At 38.3% G+C, this 27,350-nt stretch overlaps 1 protein-coding gene across 6 annotated transcripts in view; it reads right to left on the bottom strand.

Moving 5' to 3' along the window:
* Nucleotides 1–25,033, bottom strand: part of BTBD7 (BTB domain containing 7) — an 87,699-nt gene extending 62,666 nt beyond the window's left edge. For 2 of the 6 annotated variants that reach the window (XR_005024123.2, XM_036882072.2), the window contains exon 1: nucleotides 24,361–25,020. The gene's annotated coding sequence lies outside the window, so the exon portion shown is untranslated. Of the gene's footprint in view, nucleotides 1–2,426; nucleotides 3,457–10,597; nucleotides 10,719–24,360 lie in introns of those variants that run through there. The other 4 variants (XM_057488189.1, XM_036882074.2, XM_057488191.1 and 1 more) reach the window with 4 other exon arrangements.
* Between the last annotated feature and the right edge of the window lie 2,317 nt (nucleotides 25,034–27,350).

Below are 27,350 nucleotides of genomic sequence, written 5' to 3'. Positions count from 1 at the left end.
ATTGTTAAAATGTCCACATTACCCAAAGCAATCTATAGATGCAATGCAATCCCCATCAAAATATCAAAGGCACTTTTCACAGAACTAGAACAAATAATCCTAAGATTTGTATGGAACCACAAGACCTCCGAATAGCAAAAGCAATTTTGAGAAAGGAGAACAAAGCTAAAGGTATTGTATTCCCTGATTTCAATCTATAATACAAAATTACAGTAATCAAAACTGTATAGTACTGGCATGAAGAGAGACATATAGATCAATGGAATAAAAAGCTCCGAAATAAACCTAGACATATATGTCAGTTAATCTCTGACAATGGAGGCAAGAGTATACAATGGGGAAGACAGTCTCTCCAATACAAAACTGGACAAGTATATGCAAAGAAATGAAATTGGACTACTAACTCATATAATATATGATAATAAATTCAAAATGGGAAAGACTTGAATGTAAGACCTGAAACCATAAAACTCCTGGAAGAAAACCTAGCCAGTAAGCTCTCTGATGTCAATCTTAGCAATGTTTTTTAGACAAGTCTCCTTAGGCAAGGGCAACAAAAGTTAAAACACAATGGTATTTCATCGAACTAAAAAGCTTTTGCACAGCGAAGGAAACCATTAACAAAATGAAAAGGCAACCTACTGAATGGGAGAAAATATTTTCAAATCATACATCTGTCAAGCAGTTACTATCCAAAATATATAAAGAACTTATACAACTTAATACCAAATAAATAACCTGATTTTAAAAATGGGCAGAGGATCTGAATAGACATTTTTTCCAAAGAAGACACATGGATGGGCAACAGGCACATGAAAACATGCTCAACATCACTCTTCAAAAGGGAAATGCAAATCCAAACCACAATGATAAAGCACCTCACACTTGTCAGATTGGCTCTTACCAAAAAGAAAAAAAATAACATGTTGGAGAGGATGTGGAGAAATGGTAACTCTTGTACTCTGTTGTTGGGAATGTGCAGCAACTATGGAAAACAGAGGTTCCTTAAAACATTAAAAATAAGATGGACAGTGACTGTGAAGGGGTATGTGGGGGGGACTTGGTGAAGGGGGGAGCCCAGTAAACATAATGTTCTTCATGTAACTGTAGATTAATGATACAAAAAAAAAACATTAAAAATAGAAATACCATATGATCCAGCAATTCCACATTAAATATTTATCCAAAGAAAAAGAAAACAATGTGAAGAGATACATGTACCCCTATGGCTTGCTGCCACACTATTTATAATAGCCATGATATGGAAGCAAACTAAATGTCTATCAATAGATCAATGGATAAAGAAGATAATATACCTACAATAATTAGCCCCACAGGGACAACTGAGGTGTCACCCTAAAGAGGTAGCTTGAAATGAAAGTGTCTTTGGGACTTAGGGACAGAGTCTTTTTCTGGTAGCTCCTGATCAATGGGACTCCCCTTCAAGGTGAACTGACTTGGATAACATTCATATCTTCTCCCGGAACTCTAAATACTAAAATAAACATAGGCCTTAGAAAGACTTAATGGGAGGAATTTTTCTGGATCAGGTGGAACCCTTATATCCACGCTGTGTCTCCATTTCCAAATCCTAGGGGTAATCCTGACTGTGTAGTTCCAGTACTAAAGTCATATTTTTCAAAGTTCTCAAGGAACAATTTCATTTATTCCTAAGGCAACCAAAACCTTATGTCAAATGGAGCACAGTATTATTATGTTACTTATTTCTTAATTTAATCTGCTGCCCTTAGGTGCTGGAAATAAATTAGTCATAGTCTGATCTCTAGGGATGTTTTCATTCCAGGCAAGTTTTGGCTATTTCCTATATAAAACAGGATGAAACCCAATCTTCGCATGATATGATAGGAAAGGAAAGGAAAGGGAAAGACCAGGCCTACAGACTGGGAAAGGCCCACAGGATGCAAATGGCTAAAACCCTAGAAAGCTGATAAAACCTTTTTCTAGAATCACCATTCTGGGGAGTGTGCTCTGTTAATAGCTGACATGACCAATCTCAATCAAATGATCTAACTGGCTTAAAATAAGCTTCAGTGATTGTAGCAGACCCAATTGAAGGGGAAAAATCATGTTGAATGCAACAGAGAAAACTTACAAACCTGTGAGAATTTTTAAAAAACAAAAATCAACTTCTTTCCTAAAAAACACTCCAGAGAGTTTTCCCAAAGTTTGGAAAATGCAGGATTAAACAATGTATAGTATGTTTCTTTACTTCAGGACCTTTCAGCATCTTTAAAGTGCTCAAGTGCACTGTGAGCCTCCAACAGGAAGTATTCATCTAAAGGTGCCCCTTGCTCCACAATGCATTAATGGCATGGATTTGTATAACTTTGAAAAACTCTGAAATTTGCCATAAAAATACTCTTTACTACTTTACACAGGAGAAAAAACAATGGGTGCCAAGGTACCTGGGATAGTTTTCTTTCATCATCAATTGGCCACTTACATGGGATGCTCACATTAACTTCTATGGGTCCTTAGCATCTGTAAAATAAAGAAGTTGGAAATGGATCCCTAAACTTCAACAAAGCTGTATGAGTTGCTGATTCGGAAAATGAGGATGGGGAAAGGATTTATTTCTATATTAAGTTAGTGTACACAGAAAAAAAGGTAACTGGACTTTGGATTTTACACACATATTTCCCCCTTAGTCTAATTATTAAGTATAGTTTTATAGGACAGGAATGTGATACACATGTTAATATGAAAAACAATTAATAATGAAGAGAAATATAAAACTGGAGTAATATTTCACTTCTGTCAAATCTAAGGTAACCACATAATGTATCATTCAAACCAGGATGCTTGAGAGTCAAAACAGATAGAAAGCAGATGGGATGCCAGAACAGGTACATGCCAGGTCTAATGAGGCAAATGGGACAAATGGTCACCCCCATGGCCAAATCTCACATTTCCAGAGTAGCTAGAAACAAAAAGTTTTAAAGGGAAAAAAACCGAAAACCCAAGTTAACAGAACATGACTTCCTATGCCTATCTCATTTCAAGCATGTTTTACCTAACATAACAACTAACATTTACTGAGAGTTACTATATAGACTCTGTTCTACAGCTTTTATACGTATTAACCCATTCAATTCTCCCAAAAACTTTTTTTACTGATGAGGCTGAGAAGTTAGTAACTGGCCCAAAATCACAGAGATATTAAGTGAAAGAGCCAGGATTACTTTGGAACTTTCAATTCTATGCTTGGATACATTTTAAGAACAACAAAACAAAAAGAGACTGAACAGTCATCAGAAGCAGAATCAGCGATGGACCCTTGCCTTTTGAAGACATCTCCAAAAAATGAGACCAGATTGGAAAATTGGTTAGGAACCACCAGCTAGGCTCATCTGTCTCTCTGGGGCCATCTAATATACAGGCAGATGACTTTCACCCAGCACCACAAATCCTATTCACTCCAATGACAGAACAATGTTATGACAGCAACAACTTAAAGAAAGGCAAAATTATCTTCCGATAAACAAATTTATTAAGGCAGAGAAGTCAGAGTCATGGAGCTGGAAAAGGTGTTCAATTTTATTTTGGTCAACCTTGTTTTAGACAGTGAATTATAATCCCATGGAATGGGAGAAAATATCTGCAAATCATATATCTGATAAGGAATTAAGATCTAGAATATATAGAGAACTAAAACTCAAAAACAACAAAAGATTTTAAAATGGTAAAAGGTTTGGATAAATTTGACATTTCTCCAAAGAAGATAGATATACGAATGGCCAAACAGCACATGAAAAGATAGCATACTAGTCATTAGGGAAAAGCACATAAAAAAATGTGAGATAACACTTCACACCTATTAGGATGGCATTATCAATAATACAGAAAATAAGTATTGGCAAGGATATAGAGAAACTGGAACATTTTTGCACTGTTGGTGGGAACATATAATGGTATATTGTGGAAAGCAGTATGGTAGTTCTTCAAAAAATTAAAAAGGGATTTAGCACATGATCCAGCAATTTCACTTTTGGCTATATACCCCCTAAAACTGAAAGAGTCTTGAAGACATATTTGTACACTCATTTGTTCACAGGAGCATTATTTACTGTAGTTAAAACACAGAAGCAACCTAAGTGTCCATCAATGGATGAATAAGCAAAATGTGGTCTATACATGTGGTGGAATATTATTCAGCAGGTAATAAGCAGAACATAGTAGGTACATGCAATGGAATATTATTCAGCCTTTACTAAAAAGGAAGGAAATTCTGTGTATGTTACAATACGGATGATCTTTGAAGACACTGTACTAAGTGAAATAAGCCAGTTACAAAAAGACAAATATTGTATGATTTCACTTCTGTGAAGTACTTAGACTAGTCAAAATCATAGAGACATACAGTAGAATGGTGGTTGCCAGGGACTGGAAAAAGGCTAGAAATGGGGAGTCATTAACCAAATGGGTATAGAGTTGCAGTCAGAGAAGATGGAGAGTTCTGGAGATGGTTGGTGGTGATAGTTACACAACAATATGAATATACAATTAAACTATATACTTAGAAATGGTTAAGATTGTAAATTCTGTGTTACATGTATTTTACAATTAAAAATTGAAAAAAATTATAAACATCACCATCAAAAAACTGTCATCAAAAATCATACATTTTTGAAGCTTTATAGCTGGGGTCAAAATTCACTTATCTATGGAAATCTTTTCCAGGTAAAGAAAAACAGATTAGTTATTACTTAGTGTATTTATCTTTAAGCCTAAAGAGAACTCACATGAAAAAAATTTAAATAGGCAAAATCTTTCCATTTCAGGAATGTTTCATTGTATTAACTATTAATAAAATACACACAAATATTTCCATGTCAAATGAAATACAGCATTCCATAAAATTATATTTGTCAGAAATGATGTAATGTACATTTTTATATTTAGTATAAAATGTTATTTGAGCTCTTTTATATTTACACATTTCTGACTTTTAAATTGTATCATGAAAAATGAAAAATATAGAAAGGATAATAGTATACCAATCCCCCAAGCTCCCTTCACTCAGATTCCAAAATTATCAAAACTGTTTTGGCTTATACTTAAATGCCTAAATTTGATGTATAAAGCTTATAGCTAAATTTCAATGTTTGTTATCAGCTTATTATTATTATCATTACCACCCATCAATTACTGAGTACTGATGTGAGCCAGCCATTCTTAAGCAGTTTACAGGAATTTATTCCTGTAATTTTCTCAGTAATATATTTTTCTCAAAAAAACTTCTCAGGTCTATCATTCTTCCCATTTTATACAAGCAGAGACTGGGAGGTTAGGAAAATGAGGCATGGAAAGGTTAGTAACTTACCCAAGGTCAGAGCTGGTAAATGGTAGAACAAGAGTTGGTGTTTACACATTTGTATCTATGAACAATGTTATTTTTCCAATTTTTTTTCTCCTAAATTTTTGAAGGAAAAATTTCCAGAGCAAACAAATATAGTTCCATTCCAGAACTGGAAAGTGAGCACACACCTGATGGTGTTACTTTTGGGGTTTAAAAAGGATCACCCATATTAAAGCAAAAAATAACTGTAAGGGTAGCTTATGAAATCAACACAAATGTGCCCTTCTGAATATTCACAGGTAGACTATATGTTCCTTGATGGCAGGATGACATGTTTCAAACTTGATTATCCATCCATCCACCCACCCATCCAATTCTGAGCACCTGCGGTGTGCTAGGCACTTTGATAGGACTTGGGAATACAGCAGATTGCATCCTGTATAGGTTTTCTCGTGAAATTAAGAAAAAGACTATTGTTCTGGTTTCCTAGTTTAAAGCCAGACCTCCAAGAATTAACAGGAATGCATCAAGTTAAAAAGGAAAGGTCATTCAAAGTAGAGAAACTGGATGAATAAGGAGTAATTCCCATCCCAGTTAGCGCCCCACTTCCAGCTCTCATAACCCTACCCCACCATTATCCACTAATATTGCAGCACAATTACTTACATTTCCACTGAGCCATAGGTTTCTCAAGGGAAGGTACTCAGCTTATTTACCTTAAAATTCTTACCAACCACCACAAAACATACACACAATATTTAAGTGAATAAGGGATACCTCTTATCATGAATGTTGATAAATAATGTGTCTAAGGCTTGTTTGAGTATATGGGTAGCACTGGATCAAAAAGGCTCAAATCCCATATTATGGTATATTGGGCCTTTATTCAGAACACAGTGGAGAAACTACTGGAGCAAAGCACAGAACAGTAGGAGAAAAACACCATTATGTTTGTGTTTTAGAAAGAATACTTTGATGTCCTGAGGGCAGAAGACACTTGATATAGGTAAACTTATTAGAGGATCCTTGCTATAGTCCAGGGAAGTGTTAATAAGGATCTGGCTTTTGTTATATCTAAAACGAGGGTAACATTACCTACTTTACATGGTTAAAAGCTAAGTAAGACAAAATGACTGATACTGGAAAACAGAAGAGGCCCATCACAAGAGAAGGGCTTTCATGAGGAGTCTGGTCTTGTGCCAGGTCTGACTTGGCCTGGATGAAATACATCTTAGAGATGTTGAGGTATTCTGAAAAACTCAATGTCAAGACATTTTAAAGCTGAGGACCAGTTCCTGGAAAGCGATGGGTGAAGAACCTATGTGGCCGCACTATGAAGACAGTGGACCCCTTGCTCTACCACCTTTACCTCAGAGCTCACACTCAAAATGCTTCATCAGGACCTAAAGCCTGAAAGTAAGAACCCCCTGAAGTAACCAGTGGAAAAACAGGAACAGAGGACTCAAAAGGTTTGGAAGCCAGAGCAAGAGCAGCCTTGGCTCAGCTATCCCCAACACCAAAGCCTCTGTTATCTTCTCCTAGCAGGTATATCCCTCAAAACTGTGGTAACTCTGGAAGGAACAGAAAACACTTTCTCCAACAGCTAGGAAAAAAGGCCTATAAGCTCAGGGTAGTAATGATTATGAGGTGAGGAGAGAGGGCTGGTTTTGCTTTTCCTGGAGGAGAGAGAGAAATGACCCCAGATTGCAGTTTGTAAGCAATAAACGGATTTTAAACTTTTTAAGTCCATGGAGAGGAAATCCCGGGGCAAAATACCTCTAAAAACTGAAATCAAAGGGAGAAATAAAGTTTAAAACCTGTTTATTGCTTACAAAACTGCAGTCTGGCCCATTTCTCCTGCTCCAGCAGCAGCAAAACCAGCCCTCCCCTCATCTCTCTGGTACAGATAAGCCCTCCATTGCCCAGGTAATTACCCATTGATATGGAGATGAACTTCTCTCCACCCCTGAGGAATGATGCAAATGCACAAAAGCCATACTTCTTTCCACCCCTGAACGCCTATTGATATGCAGATGTACTAAAGCCAGGTGAGACATTCTGGAAATGTTACAATTTTACCCACAACTTTATTTCTCCCTTTGGCTGATTTTAGTTTTTACAGGTGTTTTGCCCTGGGATTTCCTCTCCCTAGACTTACATCTGGTGCAGTTGGAAGGATTCCTCTGAACCCGAAATCTGTCATAATGGGTGTGACCTTTGGGAGGGCCACCCCAAGAAACGATGGGGAGAAGTGGCACTCATGCCGAGGGAAGTGTGCCTACACTCCTGTGGTCGTGGAGATGCCACCACTGCTGCTGCCCGCAACAACCCCAGCCTGTGGCCCGAGCCTAAGGCTACTGCTTCTGCCACTGCTGCTGGTCCTGCTGCTGGCCAGAGCCTCGTCACAACTATGGAAAAGAGCAGACGTCTGGGTCACCTTAATAGAGAGGCAACTGGCTGCTGTGCTGTGCACCATGCCTTGCTGGCTATGGAGCCCATCGCCAGAACAGCTCTGACCAAGGTAATAACCACCTATCCCATCACGGGGTGGGTGAGAGACTGGACCCAAAGGCCACAGAGTGGTGTGGCACAGACACCTACTGTATATCATGTGACTGGCCATTTGCCTTTGGCATCCCCTGGGAATTATGAAGCAGATGCATTGGCCCAGGCGCGCTGCCTAGAAGGAAAGCCTGCCTCTGATGTGGCCCAATGGCTGTATCAGCGTTTGTTGCACATGGGGCAAAGACGATGTGGGCTGTAGCCTGTCAGTGGGGCTTGCTATTGACCTTTGAAGAAGTCAGCCAAGCCCAGAAGGAGTGCACTGCACGTTGTGCACATCAGCAAACCACCAAGAGGGGCCTAGAGCATATCTTTGCAGCCTATGGCCGGCCACAAGTGATTAAAAGCAATCAAAGCACCCACTTTATTGGACATACGTTGCAAGGATGGGTGCAGCAATTAGCAATAAAATGGATGTGGCCTTGGACATTTTGACACATGGACCAGCGATGGCTGGCTCTTCTGGCTCCTTGGGGTAAAGGCCTGGAAGCTGGCTTCCTGTGTATTCCTGGAATAACAGCAAAGTGGCCCCCCACAATCACCATTATTTGCTTCTACAGTCCTTGTATCCTGGATGCACCCCCTGGCTGCAGATGCCACGTGATGGCTGGAATGGATGAGTTTAGGACTTAATCTGCATGGGACTTGGAACCTAGCTGAATCCTCTGGCTTGAGAATTATCATGATTGTGTTGCTATTGTCAAGAGAAAAATGCTTAAAGAGAGGCTTGACTTTGTCTAATGTTTGGTAGAAGTTTTGTGAGCAATGTAGCATGGTTGTTAGAAATGAGTAAACAAGAGTAGAAACGTATTTTGTGCTTAGTGAGAGATTGTGCTGTAAAGTACATTTACTTAATCCTCTGGCTTGAGGATTATCATGATTTTATTGCTGTTGCTGTTGTATGTCATTAGTTTGGTCAGAAGAGGGGGAACGAGTAAATTGTAAGGCGAGATTTCTGGAGGGGTGGTCTGTGGGTAAAACTGTAATATTTCCAGAATATCTCACCTGGCTTTAGTACATCTGCATATCAACAGGCATTCAGAGGTGTTAATAAGTGTGGCTTTAGTGCATTTGCATCATTCCTCAGGGGTGGAGAGAAGTTCATCTCCATATCAATGGGTAATTACCTGGGCAAGGAGGGCTTATCTGTATCAGAGAGGAAAGAGGGCCAGTTTTGCTTTTGCTGGAGCAGGAAAGAGAGAAATAGCCCCAGACTGCAGTTTGTATGCAATAAACGGATTTTACACTATATTTCTCCCTTTGACTGATTTTGGTTTTTAGAGGTATTTTGCCCAGGGATTTCCTCTACCTGAACGTACACTCCCCAAGACAGACTGAAGAATCTGCCCAATCAACTGTCTTAGAAGGTAACAGTGCCATATGGAACTTCTGTGTTCATGATAGGAAGACTAGTTTTGAGAGAGGCACATACAATTTCTGATTGAATAAATGAAATCACTGCTCTAATCGATGACAACTGTCTTTACTTTTGGCTTAGTAGGGAATTAAAAAAGCAGCTCTGGATGACTTAGAGAAGGCAATGAGAAATCTGATTCTAGATTTGAGTTTACAGAGGATATGCAGACAGGACTAGTGCTGAAACCAGAAATACACTCAAAGCAACTGAACTTAAAAGAAAAAAGATGGTATTTCTTATAAACTTCATTCAAAACCAAAATATTCATATTTTCTGACACCAGCTTAGCAAGTGTTAAACAAATACAAGCAGTATTTCTTATTGACTAGTTTCAGTGGGGTCCTCTGGTAGAGCTGGAGAGAAAAAATACCAGGCTGAGTGAACCTGACAGCAAGCCCGAGACTATGGCTACACCTGAAGAACAGAATAAAGAACAAAACAGAAACATGAATACACTCAAAGTACCCTCATCTAAGGCAGTCTTTGTAAGAACATCAAATTCCAAAGTACTGGATCATCAAGGGAATAGTTATATGAATGGTCCCATTAATTACTTAAGTTCTTATAAATGGGAAGAAAATAATGGTTTAGGAATTAGATATAATTCTGTACTAATTTTTTCCCACATTACCCAGACTAAGTGAGGCCAAATAAATATGGGAGAAAGCCCTACCCCTTCAGACTTTCAGTGAAAAAGAGCAAGCTATATGTAATGGGTCATTAGCCTTAAAAATGGCCACTCAGCTCCATTCTGATGGGTTCCTGCCCATCAGAAAACTTGCTGATACTTACAGAATCTTTGTTGGCATGTCAAAGGAAGATGTGTTTCTCCTCAATACCTTCTGAACTCAACAGTTAGAATCTTGTACACAACAATTCCAATGAAAGTAGTACTGGTGGGTTTGATGATGAATAAGTTTTGAGAAACTTTTAGCTATGAAAGGCCTTTTTGCAGGATACCAGTAAGGCCTCTGTGGCAAAACCGGAAGTAGAAAATCAGACAAAACACCGCCATAAGAATTATTAGAGGCCTTTCTTGGAACTATGATAAACATTTTCCCTATCTCCTTCCTCAATCCCACTGCTCATACTGTGCTACCCGGTTACTGTGGCACAAACAATGGAAGAGGATATTACAGTTCAAATATATGAGACTGGAACCTATATTCTAGATCCTGTTCATGCAACATAAGCCTGCAAGTCAGAACACTATTTTGCATTTCTTTAGGGCATCTCTAATAAAAAATTAGGATAATCCATATGAAATACTATTCATAGAACACTTACTGAATGCTCACCAAATTAGTGAGGTGGTGATGGAGAGGAAGAAGGGAATGATGATGAGGTCTCTGCCTTGCATAACTGGAATGTGATGCTATGAACCAAGAAGAAACACAGGAAACACAGTTGATGGGTGCACTGGGAGAAATAAGCGTAATGAGTGTGAGGTCTCAGAAAGATATGCAAGGAAGAAATAATGCAAACAGAGCATACAAATTAAAGGAAGAGGTCTAAAAACAAGAGTGTCCTTCATTACTAAAGGTAACAGACATATAGCACAATATAGCATTCTCTCAATATGGTAATTCATCTACTTCTATTTGAGGATATAATTTATGTGTTCCATCAGTGTTTGCAAAAGATAAATAAGGAGTCTAAGGAGTGACACTGTTCATTTCTTGAGACTCAAAGCCATTTCTGGCATAACCTTGCATTATGCACAGTGCCCAGAGAAACAAAGGTGACATCCAAACTCTCCTCCAATCTTAAACATTCGTATTACTGTCATATACACTATCAGTATATATGGATATTATCAGATATTGGATATTAAAGTATTTTATCAATGAAGATTTTTAGAGATCACTTCTTGAAACTGAAATTCTCTTTATCAGTTGTCTCATTTCTGCCTTCTCTGAATGGAAGACAATACCGTTTGGTTCCACTGTGCCAAAAAGATTACACCTCAGAAGAAGAGGATATATCTTCTATGTGGTAATCAATACTGGACTGTCCTGTCAGCAGTAATATCTTGGCAGCACCTCCCACCCCACAAATGAATAGACATATGCTGTCTTCTAGAATCATTAACAGAATATACAAATTTCCCTTTGCTTTCCAGTGAGATATCTGAAAGACCTGTGGTTGAGGTACACAGGTGGTCTTCATCTGACTCCTGATTTGTCTCCTTGAAAGGCATTTGCAGCTTCCAACTCAGGGCCTGCTGTTCACTTTTCTACAAAGTCTTCACATGGTTCATTCTCTCATTTTATTCAGGTCTTCGCTCAAATGCCATCCCCTCAGAGCTTTCCCTAATCATCCTCCATAAAAATAACATTCCATCCTGTCATTCTCTATCACCTTTCTTGACTTTATTTTTCTTTACAGCACTTGAAATTATATACATTTACTTGTTAAGTGTCTCACACTACAATGTAAGCTCCATGAGAGCCAGAACTTCATTTATTCAATACTAAATCCTCAGCACACAGAACAGCGCCTGGCATATATACCAGGAACTGAGTTGAAAACTGCTGAATGAAGCCAATTTTTAAACAATAAATATTTAATAAGGGAATACTTGTTTGTAATCATTCTTTACGGTTTCCAGTCCAAAAATTGCTTCTCAGGATCCAATGTATATAGTCTAAGTCTTTTATATAGTCTAAGTGTCTTAGAAGAGTATGACTGTATGAATTCTCTGGAGGAAAAAAACATTTCCTAGAAAAAAGACTCATGGATTACAGTGTACATACAGCCTCAAATATGTATGCTGAAAGACTTCAAAAAGCATAAGAAATAAATTATTTTAAAAAAACCAGACTGAGTCCCCAAAAAAGTAAACATAGAATTGCCATATGACCCAACAATTCTACCTCTGGCTATACCCACTCCCCACCAAAATAAAAGCAGGGACACAAACAGGTGTTTGTACACCCATGTTCATAGCAACACTATTCGTAATAGGCAAAAGGTGGGAGCAATTAATTGTCCCTTGACAGATAAACAGATGAACAAGAAATATATATGCATGATGATGGAGTATTATTCAGCTTAAAAAAGGAAATTTTGATACATGCTACAACATGAATAAATCTTGAGAATAAATTAAATGAAATAAGCCAGTCACCAAAGGACAAATACTGCATGATCCTACTCACATGAGCTATCCAGAATAGTCAAAATCATACAAACAGGAAGAATGGTGGCTGCCAGGGGGAGTTACTGTTTAACGGGCACAGAGTTTAAGTTGAGGACGATGAAAAAGTTCTGGCCACAGATGGTGGTGATGGTATATACCTTTTTTTTTTTTATTAAGGTATCATTGATACACAATCTTATGGTTTCACATGAGCAACACTGGTTACAACATTCATCCATATTGTCAAGTCCCCACACATACCCCATTGCAGTCACTGTCAGTGATGGTACATACTTAAAGCCACAGAACTGTTCACTTAAAAATGGTTAATGTTATATATTTATTTAACGATAATAGAACAAATTAAATGGGAAAAAAAACCCTCTAAAACAGACAGAAAGGCAGTAACTATCTTCCCTTTTTTACATTCTTATAATGCCTATAAGTGGGAATATGACAGGGATATGTAGTTTACAAAGCGTTTTTTCACACATTAAGTTGGGACATGCTCCATTCTCTAATCTCTCAACGAAGCAGTTGAGATAGAAAGTTGAAGTGACTGACCCAAAGTGAAATATATAGTAAAATGGTAGAGCCAAAACTAGACTCCAGGCATTCTGATCCCTAATCTAGTGTTTTCTCCCCTAAACAAAAAAACACCTCAAAAGTCTTCAGTCTTATACGAACTCTTCAGAGGAGAACAGCCATGCCATCCTTATGCTTCTTTATGTCTACGGCACTGTTTTTTTTTTTAAATTTTTTATTAAGGTATTATTGATGTACACTCTTATGAAGGTCTCACATGAAAAAACAATGTGGTACTACATTTACCTGTATTATCGAATCCCCACCCATACCTCAATGCAGTTACGGTCCATCAGTGTAGTAAGAGGCCACAGAGTCACTATTTGCCTTCTTTGTGCTACACTGTGTTCCCTGTGATCCCCCACACCATGTGTACTAAACATAATACCCCTCAATCCCCTTCTCCCTCCTGTCCCCACCCGCCTTCCCACACCCCTCCCCTTTGGTAACCCGGTAGTCCCTTCTTGGAGTCTGAGTCTGCTGCTATTTTGTTCCTTCAGTTTTGCTTTGTTGTTATGCTCCACAAATGAGGGAAATCATTTGGCACTTGTCTTTCTCTGCCTGGCTTATTTCACTGAGCATAATATCCTCCAGCTCTATCCATGTTGTTGCAAATGGTAGGATTTGTTTCTTTTTTTTATGGCTGAATAGTATTCCATTGTGTATATGTACCACCTCTTCTTTATCCATTCGTCTACTGATGGACACTTAGGTTGCTTCCATATCTTGGCTATTGTAAAAAGAACTGCACTGTTTTTTATACTCGTTTTAAATTGCTAAAGTTTCTACTTTATTACTCGACTAAGGTTAAAGGGACAGATCTTAATCTCTAGTGCTCTGCATTGTTGGTGAACAATAAAGTTTCTGGATTGTGGATTCTACTCCATGAACATCAAACCCCCTAGCAGTTAAACACCAAAACAATTAGAACTGTGTATCTCTATTTTCACTCCTTCCTATTGTTCTTCCCTCCTCTACAGGAGACTTTTATAATCCAAAAATTCCCAAAAACTTTCCAAAAATTCTAATAACTCCCAAAAATAGGTACAAAATGTCTACTTCTCACTCTGTGACATTATCAATGGTCATCAACTAGAGTCATTAATTCATTAAGGGCTGCAATATAGTTAATGGCGATGTTCTATAATCCTTTATTCATTAGCTAGACTACATCTGTAAGAGAAACTCATCAAGTACTCAGCTGTCTGATGCAGTTTGTATAGAAGGCCAGAACAAATTAATGATTCTTTACCTTTGTTTACTGATTTTCAAAAACAATTAACTTCCCAGCACCCTCCAAAGATGACCAGTGAGTTAAAAAAAAGTACTCATGGATTTAAACAAATGTGATGGGTTTCAATCCTCTGTATTTATCCTTATTTAGCCTCAAATCATCCCATATTTGGACAGTGGAAATAATTCAAATTGGCTAAGACCTTATGACACAAACCTGCACATCTGATAGCTTCTTTGCTTTTTAGGGTTACATCTTACCAGACATACCTTATGTTTTTCTTGCATTAGACCTGGAATCAGCCATATCTTTAAAAAAGCCCAAATCCCTTTCAGTGGGAAATAGTATTTAGAAACGACAATCTGGGTGCTAGGAGAACTCACTGCCTTTTTAATACAAAGAGCTAGGAAATTTTATACACATACCTATATATACACATATACAGATATACACACGTGTATCATGAGTTTATACTGATGCTTCTAACTCAAATTCGGGTTTATAGGCCTTTTACTCAATCTTTTTGATCTTTCAAGTGTTTATCCTATGATATATATACTATAATTAGACACTTGATAATCAAGAATTAAAATGTCAACACTACTATCAGCAAAATGAAAGTCCTTTTATTTTGTTTTTTGCAATTCTTCCTACCCTTAGGATATACCCAACTCAAGATATCCCATAAATAACTGTGTATTTAAGTCACTTGGAATAGTTTGTGTGATTGTATCAGCAACTGGAAGTATACTTCATAAGTTTTATTTTACTCTTTTTAGGTATTGCATTTTTAATTCAACTTTGTTACAAAATTTTGTAAAATATTTGGGTCTGAAGTCAAAACCACAAAAAGAGATATTCAAAGATGACTAGCTGTTCTCCCTTTCTACTCCCTCCCTGCCCCATAGGTAATTTTACTAATATTTTTATATAATACCTCAAATCCCCTTGTCTTGCCAATGGGTTTCAGCCCCAGGCAAGTTCACTATGGATTCAGTGAGTCGGAGGAATGACAATGGAACATTCTTGGAGCCGCCCCCCGACCCACCAAATAGTTCTGCATCCAACAATCTGCAGGTCTGTAAACCTAGTCTCTGCCTCCTCCCAGAGCACTGGGCAGAGCTCTTTAGTGACTCAGTCAGTAATAGCTTATTGCCTAGGGGTGTGGAAGCAGTAGTCTAGCAGCAGGCCAGTTACATCATTAAGTAGTTTAGGTTCAGGTGAGGATCCTGGCCATAAGAACCCCAACTTTCCCCACACCCCTCTTTTTTGGTTGCTATCCATTGGCCCATATTGAGTAACATTAAAATTAGCTAATAGCTTCTTCCTCCTGTCTCTCCTTGAGCATCTAATTTTAAGTAATATATTTTTATTTACAACTAATATCAATAAGGTAATCAGTGGGCTTATTTCACTTTTCATATATTCTCCCCAAATTTTTGAAAAACTTTACCTACAGAATTAAACTGTTGAGTATTACATATTATACACTCTTTCAATCTTAATTCTACCAATAAAAAATATATTTAATGTTCATCACCAGTTTCAAAGTGTGGTTCACAATACAGTAGACTCATCTCTTATCGGGTAGAAGAAACCTTCCTACCTAGATATGTTCTAAAATTCAGACTTTTTTCCTTTTAAGGAAGTAATATGGCATATAGAACATTTACTACATACTATGTAAACATCCCCAGTGAGTTTTGGCATAACAATTCATAATCAAACAAATTAGTAATTTGCAGTAAAGTACACTAAATAGTTAAATTAAGCTATGTTAGTTTAGGTCACTTTTTGTTGCCAAATGAATTTAGGTCATTTTAGTGTTTGCCAACAAGTGAGTCTCCCTAAAATATGATTTTCAGAACTTTTGGGATTTCAAATTGTAAATAAGAGTATGGACCTGTATAAGATGATGTATAAGAATATTATTTCCCTTATTCACCAACACCAAAAAAAGTCAAGTCAGAAACATTTTTATTCATATTAAATGAAGACATCATTTAAACTGGCATTTTTCTATACAATTCTACTGCATTATTGCAAATAGAGATTACTTGTTAGAGTTTTGCTTAGGAGAATCTTATTAAGTCCATGTGGGCTTTTTCTAATATAACCTGTTATAACTCAAAACAGCTGTCAGTTTCCTGCTGATACTTTTTTCCCCTATTAAAAATGCATTCTTAAAAGAACATAAAAGCACATCACATTCCACTAATCTATGCAACACTCTCTTAAATATAACCATTAGAATTTTTTAAAACTAGAAAATGAGGGAAAGAATGCAGAGAAATGAAGAGGTGAGCCTGGTTCTTAGAACTTTGGCTATACTGCAGAGATTCATAGTTTAATTCTGGGGGCAGGAGGTATTTGAGTTTTTTACACTAAAATGAAACTATATACTCTTAATGTTCTCTTAATACTTTTTGTTATGAAGTGCTTCTTAACTGAAATATATACTTAGCATGAAATCTGTTATTTCTTAACTGTTTAAATGATTTAAAAAAGAAAACCTCTAAGAAGTCATCACAAACTAGGAATAGTCACTAGGGAATCCTGTAGATCATCATTCTAAATAGGCTAAGAAAACCCAAACCAGTGAGAAAATCATTAAAATAGACACTCAGTTATTAGAAGTAATTTTTAAGTGTAGCTATAGTAACTACAAATTATTGTGTTGAATTTTAATATATCTGACTTAAGTCAACAAATGGTGAAACGTACCAAGTCAGGAATTTTAACTCTCCTTCCCCATTCTTCCTCTGTCAAACTTTATTGCTGAAGCATGTGACAGAACTATGACTTTGTAATTAAGGCTATAATGAGATTTCTCTATCATAATCTACTACTAACATTTTGCTAGACACTCATCTAGTTCTGTCACAAAGCTTTTTTGCTTACCAGAAAATTCTCATGTCTAGTTTTAAGCAAGCAAGAAATATTTGGGTAAAGTCTAAAGACAAGAATAATTAGGTCTCCTGAAGCATATTATGGAATTTTTCTCTAAAAAACTCACAAATAAGCCCCAGGTAAAACAGACTTAACTATAATTTCAAAATACAGAAAAAAAAAAAAGACACACTTAATACTTGAAGTTAGTTCTAGCATTTAAGTCTCCCCCTAAAGAACAAAGGAAACTGAACAGTAACAACAAAATTCATTATTGCTCCTTCCAGGACTCCTTTTAGTAGGTAAGATTTTTTCATAAAATTTAAGAGACGATGGCCAGAGGAGACCATCAAACTTTTTATCTGAATGAACATTTTTAGAAAATGATTAGGGGCAAGAAAGAACACTTTGCATGTCTGTGGTAACTGATTTTTCCATTTCACTTTAAAGACATTAGCATACCTCATATTTATTAAAAAATTATTTACAAAGCACTTTTTCATATTATTTTGTCCTAACAACGTACTTGTTATCTATATAATGTAGCAGACACTGTGCTACATCCTGCAGGCTTTGGGTCAAAGTACACGCTTACGTGGAGGAGTCATATATACAAGCAGGTGATTACAGTATAGGGCAATAAGGGCTGGAAGAGAAGTCCAAAGAACTAAGGGAGGGAGTGTATGACTAGGTAAAGGTCACATTTGAACTGGGTCTTGAAGAATAAATACAACTGTATCAATCAGGAGATTTTTGATGGCAAATAACTCCATCTGAGTTAAACTGCGAATTGGCTTGAACAGTAAGGAATTTATCTGTCATGAGGAGAAATCCCACGGCAGGGAAAGCCCCAGGCCCAGTATAGTATGTGTCTAAAATGATGTTTTATGGACCTAGGTTCATTCTCTGCTCTGCCATCTTCAGGGCACGTTTCATTATCCCTTGTGATCACAAGACAGCAGCCAGTGGAAATGGGGGCAAGTGTTTTCTTGTTCATATACAACAGAAGAAAAAATGCTCCCCCCGCCCCCTGGAAACAGAATGTCTCTTTCCCTTCAATCTGACTGGGACAAATAACAGTTTACAGGGAAATGTCTTCAGCTGACTGGCTTGGAGTTATCAAAATCTACCCTTGGGGAGGGTGATTAATCATCTTCTCAGAGTCTCCTGGAAGACAAAGAAAAAAGGAAAACTCTTAAGTACTAGCATAAACACACAAAAGACAGAAGCACAGGGACAAGAAACAAATTAGTATGTCTGGAGTGATGGAAAATCTAAGGTTGAACATAGCCTGCAAACTCTTGTGAGTCTGGACTTTATCTTACTGGGAATGGGAAGGTAACACAGGTTTTTTAAGTAGGGAAGTAACACACTCCAGTTAGATTTTTCAGAAGTGTTAAGTATGATAGCAATAAAGAGAATAGTTAAGAAAATGGGTGAACAAATGACAGACTTGGTTGGTAGGATGATGTTCAAGAACTAAGCCAGATTAGTAAGGAAGTGGTAACAGAGAGGGAAAGGATGGAATCAAAACACACAGAAACAAAACGGCAAAGCTGCTATATAAAACATTGCTATATAGATTTTTTTTAAAAGATGAGGAAAATTAAGCTTTGGACAGGTAATGGCTTGCTTAAGATCACCAACCTACAAACAGTAGCTAGAAAACTGAGTGGAGGTTTTATTCTCAGTCCAGTGTTCTATTACATCACAACTGTATCTAAAAATTCCAACAATGCTAAAAAAAAAAAAAGTGGACTTTTAAAATCCTATGAGTTAAAGAATGTTCTGTGTGTACTGGATTATAGTGCTTCCTATTTATTCCAACCTTAACATTATGTTCACTACATAGATTTAATAGCAATTTATGAAACTTACTACATTACATGTTTTTAAAGTTTCTATATTATTTGAAATAGCAAGGATGTCATGAAAGACTTGATTTGTAATGTTCAATTTACAAACTGTCAAAAATTTTTAAATAAAGAGAAATAAAACCATTGTGGCTTGCATTAACAATTTGTTCAACTTATTTTGCAAATAAATTAAGTATTGAATGTTTGAATTTCATATAAGTCTGCAGTCAATAGGCACCTGAAAGTTTATTCTAAGTTATGCTTCCCTTTGAAGTTTTGGATTCTGATTAACATCAATTTAAAAAGAAAGATGTTGCCTCACTTTTAAAAAGTTAACTCACTTAAAAAAAAAAGTCATCTGCCTGCCTCTTTTTGGAGTGGAGAAGTCTGATTTTGTCTTATTACCACTGTACCAAGAGTGGGTTAACAGAGGAGATGGTTTAAAATAAGATAATAAACACTATTCCATACAAAATTATAAATATACTTTATAGCTTATTGGGTTAAATCTTAGTCTTCTGCTTAATTCAATTAGTAACTTTAGTGAGCACCTATGTGCTTGACAGTATGCTAGATGATGCTGGCAATAAAGGTATGAGCAAAATTGCACTATAGTTATCCAGGCACATATTTGTATGATTATTTGATCAGTGTCAGCCTTCCCAACTGAATAACTGCAGTACTATTTTTTCTTCAGCCAAAATATGACTGCAAATATACAGAGATGATGCCTAAAACATCAACTTGGCAATAATATATTCTGCCAATGACAGAATTTTCTGTTTCACAGGGGTAGAAACTCTCAACACCCATAACTTTTTTTTCCCTTAAAACATATCTGCTAACATACTCAACAAACCAGGAATATATGGAAACTATCTCAACTTAATAAAGGTTGTATATGAAAAACCCACAGCTAACATCATACTCAATGGTCACAGAAAGGATCAAGACAAGGATGTGCATTTTTACCACTTCAATTCAATATAGTACTACAAGTCCTAGCCAGAACAACCAGGCAAGACAAAGTAATAAAAGGCACATAAATCAGAAAGGAAGATGTAAAATTATCTTTGAAGACATTATATTACATGTAGAAAACTCTAATGATTCCACACACCTCCCCCAATGCCAAACATAAAATTGTTGGAACTTACAGATGACTTAGTAGAGTTGTCAGATACAAAATCAACCACAAAAATGAGTTGTGTTCTATATAATAACAATGAATGATCCAAAAGGAAATTAAGAAATCAATCCCATTTATAAGAGTATCAAAAAGAATAAAATACTTAGGAATAAACTTAACCAAGGAGATGAAAGACTTTTAACTGAAAACTACAAAATTTTATGGCAAAAAATTAAAGAGACAGATTGAAAGTCATCTGGCATTCATTCATGGACTGGACATTCATGGACATTCATTCATGGCTTAATATTAACATGTCACTACTACTACAGACAATCTACAGATTCAGTGTAATTCCTACCAAAATGCCTATCCAATGGCATTTTTTGCAGAAATTGCATTATATTTCTATATATAGAAATCATATACATATAATAGAAAAATCCATCCCAAAATTCTTATGAAATCTCAAGGGACCCCTAACAGTCAAAACAATCTTGAAAAAGAAAAATGGAGGTCTCACACTTCCTGATTTCAAAACTTACTATAAAGCTACAGTAATCAAAACAGTATGGAACTGGCATGAAGACAGACTTACCAGTGGAAGAGTGTTCAGAAATAAACCCTCAAATGTATAAAGAAGTGATTTTTGATTAGGATACCAAGATCATTCAATGGAAAAAAATCTTTTCAACAAATGATGTTGGGAAATCTGGGCATTCATATGCAAAGACCAAAGCATAAGTTTTAGGTGGGAAAAACTAAGAGTTTTAAAAGGCAAACACTTCATGACACTGGATTTGGCAATGATTGCTTCTGATACCAGAAGCATAGCAACAAAAGAAAAATCAGGTAAGCTGGACTTTATCAAAATTAAAAAGTTTTGTGCATCAAAGGACACTCAAGAGAGTGAAAAGGCAATGCACAGCATAGCAGAAAATATTTGCAACTCATATATCTGACAAGAGATTATGCTCAGAATATATAAAGAACTACAACTCAACAACAAAAAAGCAAACAATTTTATTAAAAAATGGGCAAAGAACTCAGATATTTCTCCAAAGAAGACATACAAAAGGTTGATAAGCACATAAGATAACATCACTAGTCATCAGGGAAAAGCAAATCAAAACCACAATGTGAGACCATCCACACCCCATTAGGATGCCTATTATCAAATTGACAGAAAACAAGTGTTGTTGATGATGTGGAGAAATGGGAACCCTTGTGCACTGCTGGTGGGAATTTAAAATTTTCTGGTTATTTACCAAAAGAAATGAAAACATGGACTCAAACAGCTGTTTGTACACCCACATTCATAACATTACTCACAAAAGCCAAAAGGTGGAAGCAAACCAAGTACTGACAGATAATGGATGAAAAAAATGTAGTACATACATACAATGGAATATTATTCACCTTAAAAATGAAGTTCTGACAGATGCTACAACATGGACGAACCCTGAACATTATGCTAAGTGAAATACGGCAGTTATAAAAGGACAAATACTGTATGATTCCACTTATATGAGGTACTTAGGGTAGTCAAATTCATAGAGACAGTGTAGGCTGGTGGCTACCAGGGGCTGGGCAATAAAGGGAAACAGGGAATTTTTAACAGGCAGAGTTTCAGTTGAGGAAGATGAAAAGTTCTGGAGATGGATGGTGGTGATGACTGCACAATGTAATGTACTTAATGCCACAGAACTGTACATGTAAAACTGGTTAAAACAGGAAATTTTATGTTATGTATATCTTAACACAATAAAAACAAAAAAAACCCCAACACCTGCTATGCATTCTTCCTACTGACTCTATCCTAGTCTAGAACTTCATCTCTTTATGCCAAGGTAACTGCAACAGCTACTACAGTGCCTGGTTCATGCCATCTTTTCTCATTTTAACTCAACCTCGCAGGTAGATCACTGGCAGTAGTTTACTACATTAATGTTTGGCCTCCAGACTTTAGAAGGCTCCCCATATCTTGCACAAGAGGATAAAAATCCAAATCTCCTCAATCCAGTACTTCTACAGCAGATACCCTTCCAGCTGTCTAGTTTTCCTTTTAGTCTCCTCCAAGGAAATTCAGTTGTTGGTTCATCCTAGTTCCCCTTTATTCCCCTCTCCCAAAGCTAATCTCCACATTACACTCTCACTTTTCCCTCACAAAGTAACTGCTCTAATCTCTCTGTAAATCTAAACCCTCACAGGCCAGCTCAAGTCCCAAGTGTTCCAGGAAGTTCTTTACAGACTCCTGAGGCCTCACTCATCTCCCTCTAACCAGAAAACCTACAGCATTCTTTGTACTGGTAGACCTTACTAGATTGTCTTCTAGACTCATAAGGTACATCTTATCTTTCCTGAGGGCAAAGTCTATATATTATACTACTTTCTTTTCTCCTGAAGCACCTAGTAAAATGGAAAAACACAAAGCAGATCTTCAGTAATACCTAAGTGATCGCAAGTACAATGTTGGTGAGTTTCATTGACTAGAATATGAAATGAGAATCCTTTGCTATTATTGTATTTCTTAAGGTTAACCTGTGACACACAGCAAAGAAAACTGCTGTGACTCAAGATGCATGGAAACTAGGTGGTATAACCTGGGAAACACAAGACAGGTGCTTTAAATCCTAAAATTAGAGCTCATACAAAGAACTTGTTCAAATGCTGGTGTTGGAGCACAGAACAATGTACTAGGTTTTGTAGTACAGAATAGTGGCCTATGAGTTTTACCGAATGCATACAAGAATGAGCCACATTATAACTGAGTGAAAATGTAGTCACAGGCCTATGAAAACTGTAAATGAAATGTCAACTAGTTTTTATTAAATTCAGGTTAGGAAAAAAAATTTTCGTCAGTTACATGAGGTAACTGAGGCTAGCTGTCAGAATCATGAGGGTCTCTCAACTTTGCTTTCAACTTTATTGCACAAGGACCCAGAGATGGGCATGGATATTGGTGGTGAGGAATGCAATCAACAAAAAATAAGAGGCTCAGAAGTATAGTGAAAAGGGGTCTTCAAATGGGGCCTAGAGGGGCCTAGAGCCTAGATTTGGTCCAATCCCTGGCCAGTTGTAGGACCCACAGCAAATCACTCATCTCCTTTGGGCCTAGCTTCCTGGCTCTAAAACAAGTCACATTAGATCTCTAAAGGTTTTTCTGACTCTAAAATTCCAGGACAAGTTTAATCACAGCTCCCATTAACATGTATGATTCTTGCAATTTCAAATCTCCCTTACACATTTCCAGAAAAAAATAATTTATCTCAGTAATCTAAAAGAAATGATATCTATTCAGAAACAGAAGATCTTTTAATTGAAAAACTAAGTAATTCTATAAAAATGCCTATTTTTCTCATTACAGTAAGATGTTTTAGCAGAGGGAACAGTTCTCTGGTAAATATAACCAAGACTCTTCTGTAAACTAGGCCTAATCCAGAGTACTTATTATCTATGCTGGTATGCGAAGAGGTGCTAATGTAGTTCAAAGCTGAAGCAACACTCCTCAAAGCTTCTCCAGAAAGCGGGTTAGAAAGTTCTTATCCCGGGGGTAAGGCACTTAGCAGACAGCTGTACAAATGACAAGGCAGTGAAACATAAACGCTTTTTGCCATTCAAGTAATCCATGCACAGGCATCTTCATCAAACACTCGGTATTGTCTCCCTCCCAACCTGTCAAAACGCAATTCCGGTTTGATTTCCGAAACAGTAACTTACCCGGACAATCTAACTTCTCCCCCCCGGAGCAGCGGTCCACAGGCCTACTCCCTCCGCAATTCCGGCCCGCTGCCTCCGAGCCCACCCCGGGGCGGTCGCAGCCCCAACGCCGGGTAAACACGCGCGCGCCTCCCCGAAGCGGTTACCCGGCGTCCGGGGAGCGGCGGGTCCCGCCCCTTGGAGCCCGGAGCCGGCGCGGCCGCGGCCACCTCCGGACGCTCTCCCCGCCCCGAGCGCCACCCCGAGCGCCCCTGCCCCCGGGCCGGCAGCGCACCGCACAGCCCAGCCCGCCCCTGGAAGCGTGCCGGGACCGGCCAGTCCGCCGCCGCCGGAGCCCCGGACGGACGACTGCGCCTTTCGCGCCGGCACCCGGGGTCTCCCGCTACGGCCCGGCCCCAGCCCGTCGCCCCCACCGCCCCGGCACGGCACCTTCCTCGGCGGGACGCCCCGCGCCGCTCCCGGCACAGCCACGGCTCCCGGGCTCAGCCACACGGAGGGACACTCACCCCGGAGGCTCCTCCCGCCGCTGCTGCCGCCCCTGGGACCGCGGCCGTCGCCCCCGCCGCCGCCGCCAGCACCGCCGTCCGCACCGGCGTCAGCACCCCCAGCCATCCTCCTCCTGCCGCCGCCGCCGCCGCCGCCCTCTCCGCTCCTGTCAGTGGCTCAGGTTCCGCGGCTGCTCCAGGTTCCCCTCAGCGCCATTTTGACTCCTAAAGGGAGCAGGAGGGGCTCAGCTCGACGCGGCCCTGAGGCGCCTGCGCGGCGCTGCGGAGCCGACCCGAGCCCCGCCCGCCCCCGCCGTCGCCGCGCCCGGGGTCACGTGGGCCGGCGGCGCGCGCGCCGGGCCAGATCCGGGAGACGCGTTCGCGGGAGACTGTTACTGTCGGAGCCAAGTGCGCGCGCATCACTCTGGCTCCACCTGGGGGCTGGGCGCTGGGCTGTCGGAGTTGGAAGTTGATTGTAGCGTCCTGCTTACTTCAGGGAATTGTGGCAAATCGGTAAATGAGTTCGAATGGAATATAGCAACTACCTTACTAAACCACTAGTTTCACCAATTCATTTCTTCATTCGGCCGTCGGCATCCTGATGGATCGCGCACACAGTGAATCATTCGCAAAAAAGACCACTTCCGCTGTAAAGTTAGTGTTGTCATTTTGGGGGCTTCTTGGCAGTTTATTTTAAGCCCTATTTGCGTGGTATTTTTACACCACCTTGCCTTTTGTGGGTTTAAAAAAAAAATCTTAAAGACACCGAAAAGTTTTCCTCAACAAGCTACCCCATAAACGACAAGAGAATCACTGGTGAAAGCACGCGATCTCCCTGTGGTAGTGCGAAACCGTTCTTCCCTACATGCTCTTGTCTGGGAATTTGCAATAATTTCAGCGATATAAAAGACACTTTATGTTTATGGAGAATCTTATAGTTCTCAAAATTCCATGAAATAGATGGTTTCGTTTGAACACCGAGACTACCCTTTGAGGTAGTCAGGACGAATATTATTATTCAGGGGTTACTATTACAGCTAAGGAAACAGTCTCAGAAATAAGCCCAAGGGCACACAGACAGCATTAGTAGTAGGCAAGCCAAGACTAAAACCTGACCCTTGTTACCAGGCACATTACTCCTCACAGTTCTCAAATAGGCTTTCATAATACCTGAGGTATTTGTCTTCTGGGAATTTATTTAAAGCCTTCTTTAAAGTATTTGCATTTTCAATCTCTTTGAGAAACAAGTTTTCTAAAGTCACACGAGTCTTTTTGTTGTTCTCCAACCACCTCCAAGCGTCAAAGGACAGGGATAATTTTGAATTTGGTGATGTGTTTTTAACCATCTCTTTGTCCTTCACTATTTTATACATTTCATATTTGGTTGGAGGATTTAAGTTTTTTTGACATTCTTCAATGCAATGACTTTATCTCTTTGAACGTCATTGTACGTCATGGTTACTTTTCTCTGGACTCTCATATTTTTCTTGTGCTCATTCATTACCTCTTTATTTCTTTGAAAAGGCATTTCTTCCCAATTTGTATTACTTCATTTTTTCCCCCCTTTCACTCCATGTTTTTTTCTTTTCACCCTTTCACCCTTCCCTAATTCTTGAAGGTTTGGAGGTTGTTGTAGAAATCATAGTATTCCCTTGTCCAAAATAGGATTTCTCTCTATGAGGATAAGGTTCTCTTCAACCCCTTCTCTATTGGATAAGGTTCTTGTAGGCAGTGAACCAGAACTGCATGGAAAAGTGAGAAAATAGAAGGAAAATAGGTCCATTCAGTTAGAGCAAAGACAACTGGAGGCTACCTCCTATTCCCCACACTGTTACCCTTCCTCTAAATGCATAACTGAACCTCATCTAAATTCAAGCCACTTACCATTATTTTACCTTTGTCATCATCAGCTAAATATTGCATTAACTTAAAGAAATTCCACTGTCCACACCGCCTTTTGATAATTTTTTTAAATGTTGAGTAAGACCAGTTCCCAATATTTATACTTTCTCCCTTATTCCTAACCTTCATTACTTGATTTTGGTTCTGTTTCCTAGACAAAATTTTAAAAACAAAACCGAAACAATACCAACAATAAAGCATTCTAAAATTCCAGGGTAACACCATTTTTCTAAAAGCCTTTGATGTGGAAATCTATCAAAAAGTTCTTTTGAAAAGCCAAGTAAGGTCTGCTGGTTCCCCTTTGTCCTTTGATTATCTGCACATTCAGAGAACTCTAGTAGACTAGTTGGGTATGATTTGCCTTCACAGAAACTGTGCAAAGTGTTCCATTTTTTTTTCTACCCTTTAATTCATCCAGCTTGTGTTTTCTTATTATACCACTTAGCTGTACATTCAAGATACTGAATTAACTTAGTTTACACATCCATCATAGTTTAGATTTGTCTATTTCAGTCCAGTCCAATACATGTTTTAAAGCGTCTAATACATGTTTTAAAGCCAAGCACAGTGCTAGATGCTCAGGGTAAAAAATAAATGATTCTTTGCTCTTGAAGACAAAGTTTAGAATCTAAATAGGGAAACAGACTGAAAATAGTTTTTTAAAAAAAGGCTTGTGCTTAGTATTCAGTAGTGGTGAAGACAAGAGATTCTAGATCTGTGTGGGCACGTGACACAAGCCAGGCCAATCAGAACCTTTTGTGGGAATTTCTACCAGGCTATACTAGATGTTTCCTTATAATCTATTTCTCTGGGATTAGGATCTTAAAGGACAATGTAAATTGTCTTCCTTAGCCATGAGCAATTGAAGAGAATGAAGACCACAAACAGAAAATTAAGAGAAAGGGAAGCTACGACATCATTTGAACACAAGTGTAGCTGTGCCCTAAACCAACTTATGCCTGATCTTTCAATTTGCATGAGCTACTAAGGTGCCTTCACTCCCTTCCTTACCCACCTCCCTTTAAAAATTACTATTACATTTTATTGAAGTATAGTTGATATACAATATTGGTTTCAAGTACACAATGTAGTGATTCGACAGTTAGCTA

The sequence above is a fragment of the Manis pentadactyla genome, chromosome 11, assembly GCF_030020395.1.
Source record: "Manis pentadactyla isolate mManPen7 chromosome 11, mManPen7.hap1, whole genome shotgun sequence".
NCBI classification, from domain to species: Eukaryota; Metazoa; Chordata; class Mammalia; order Pholidota; family Manidae; genus Manis; species Manis pentadactyla.
This window is presented reverse-complemented; position numbering and strand designations above follow the sequence as displayed.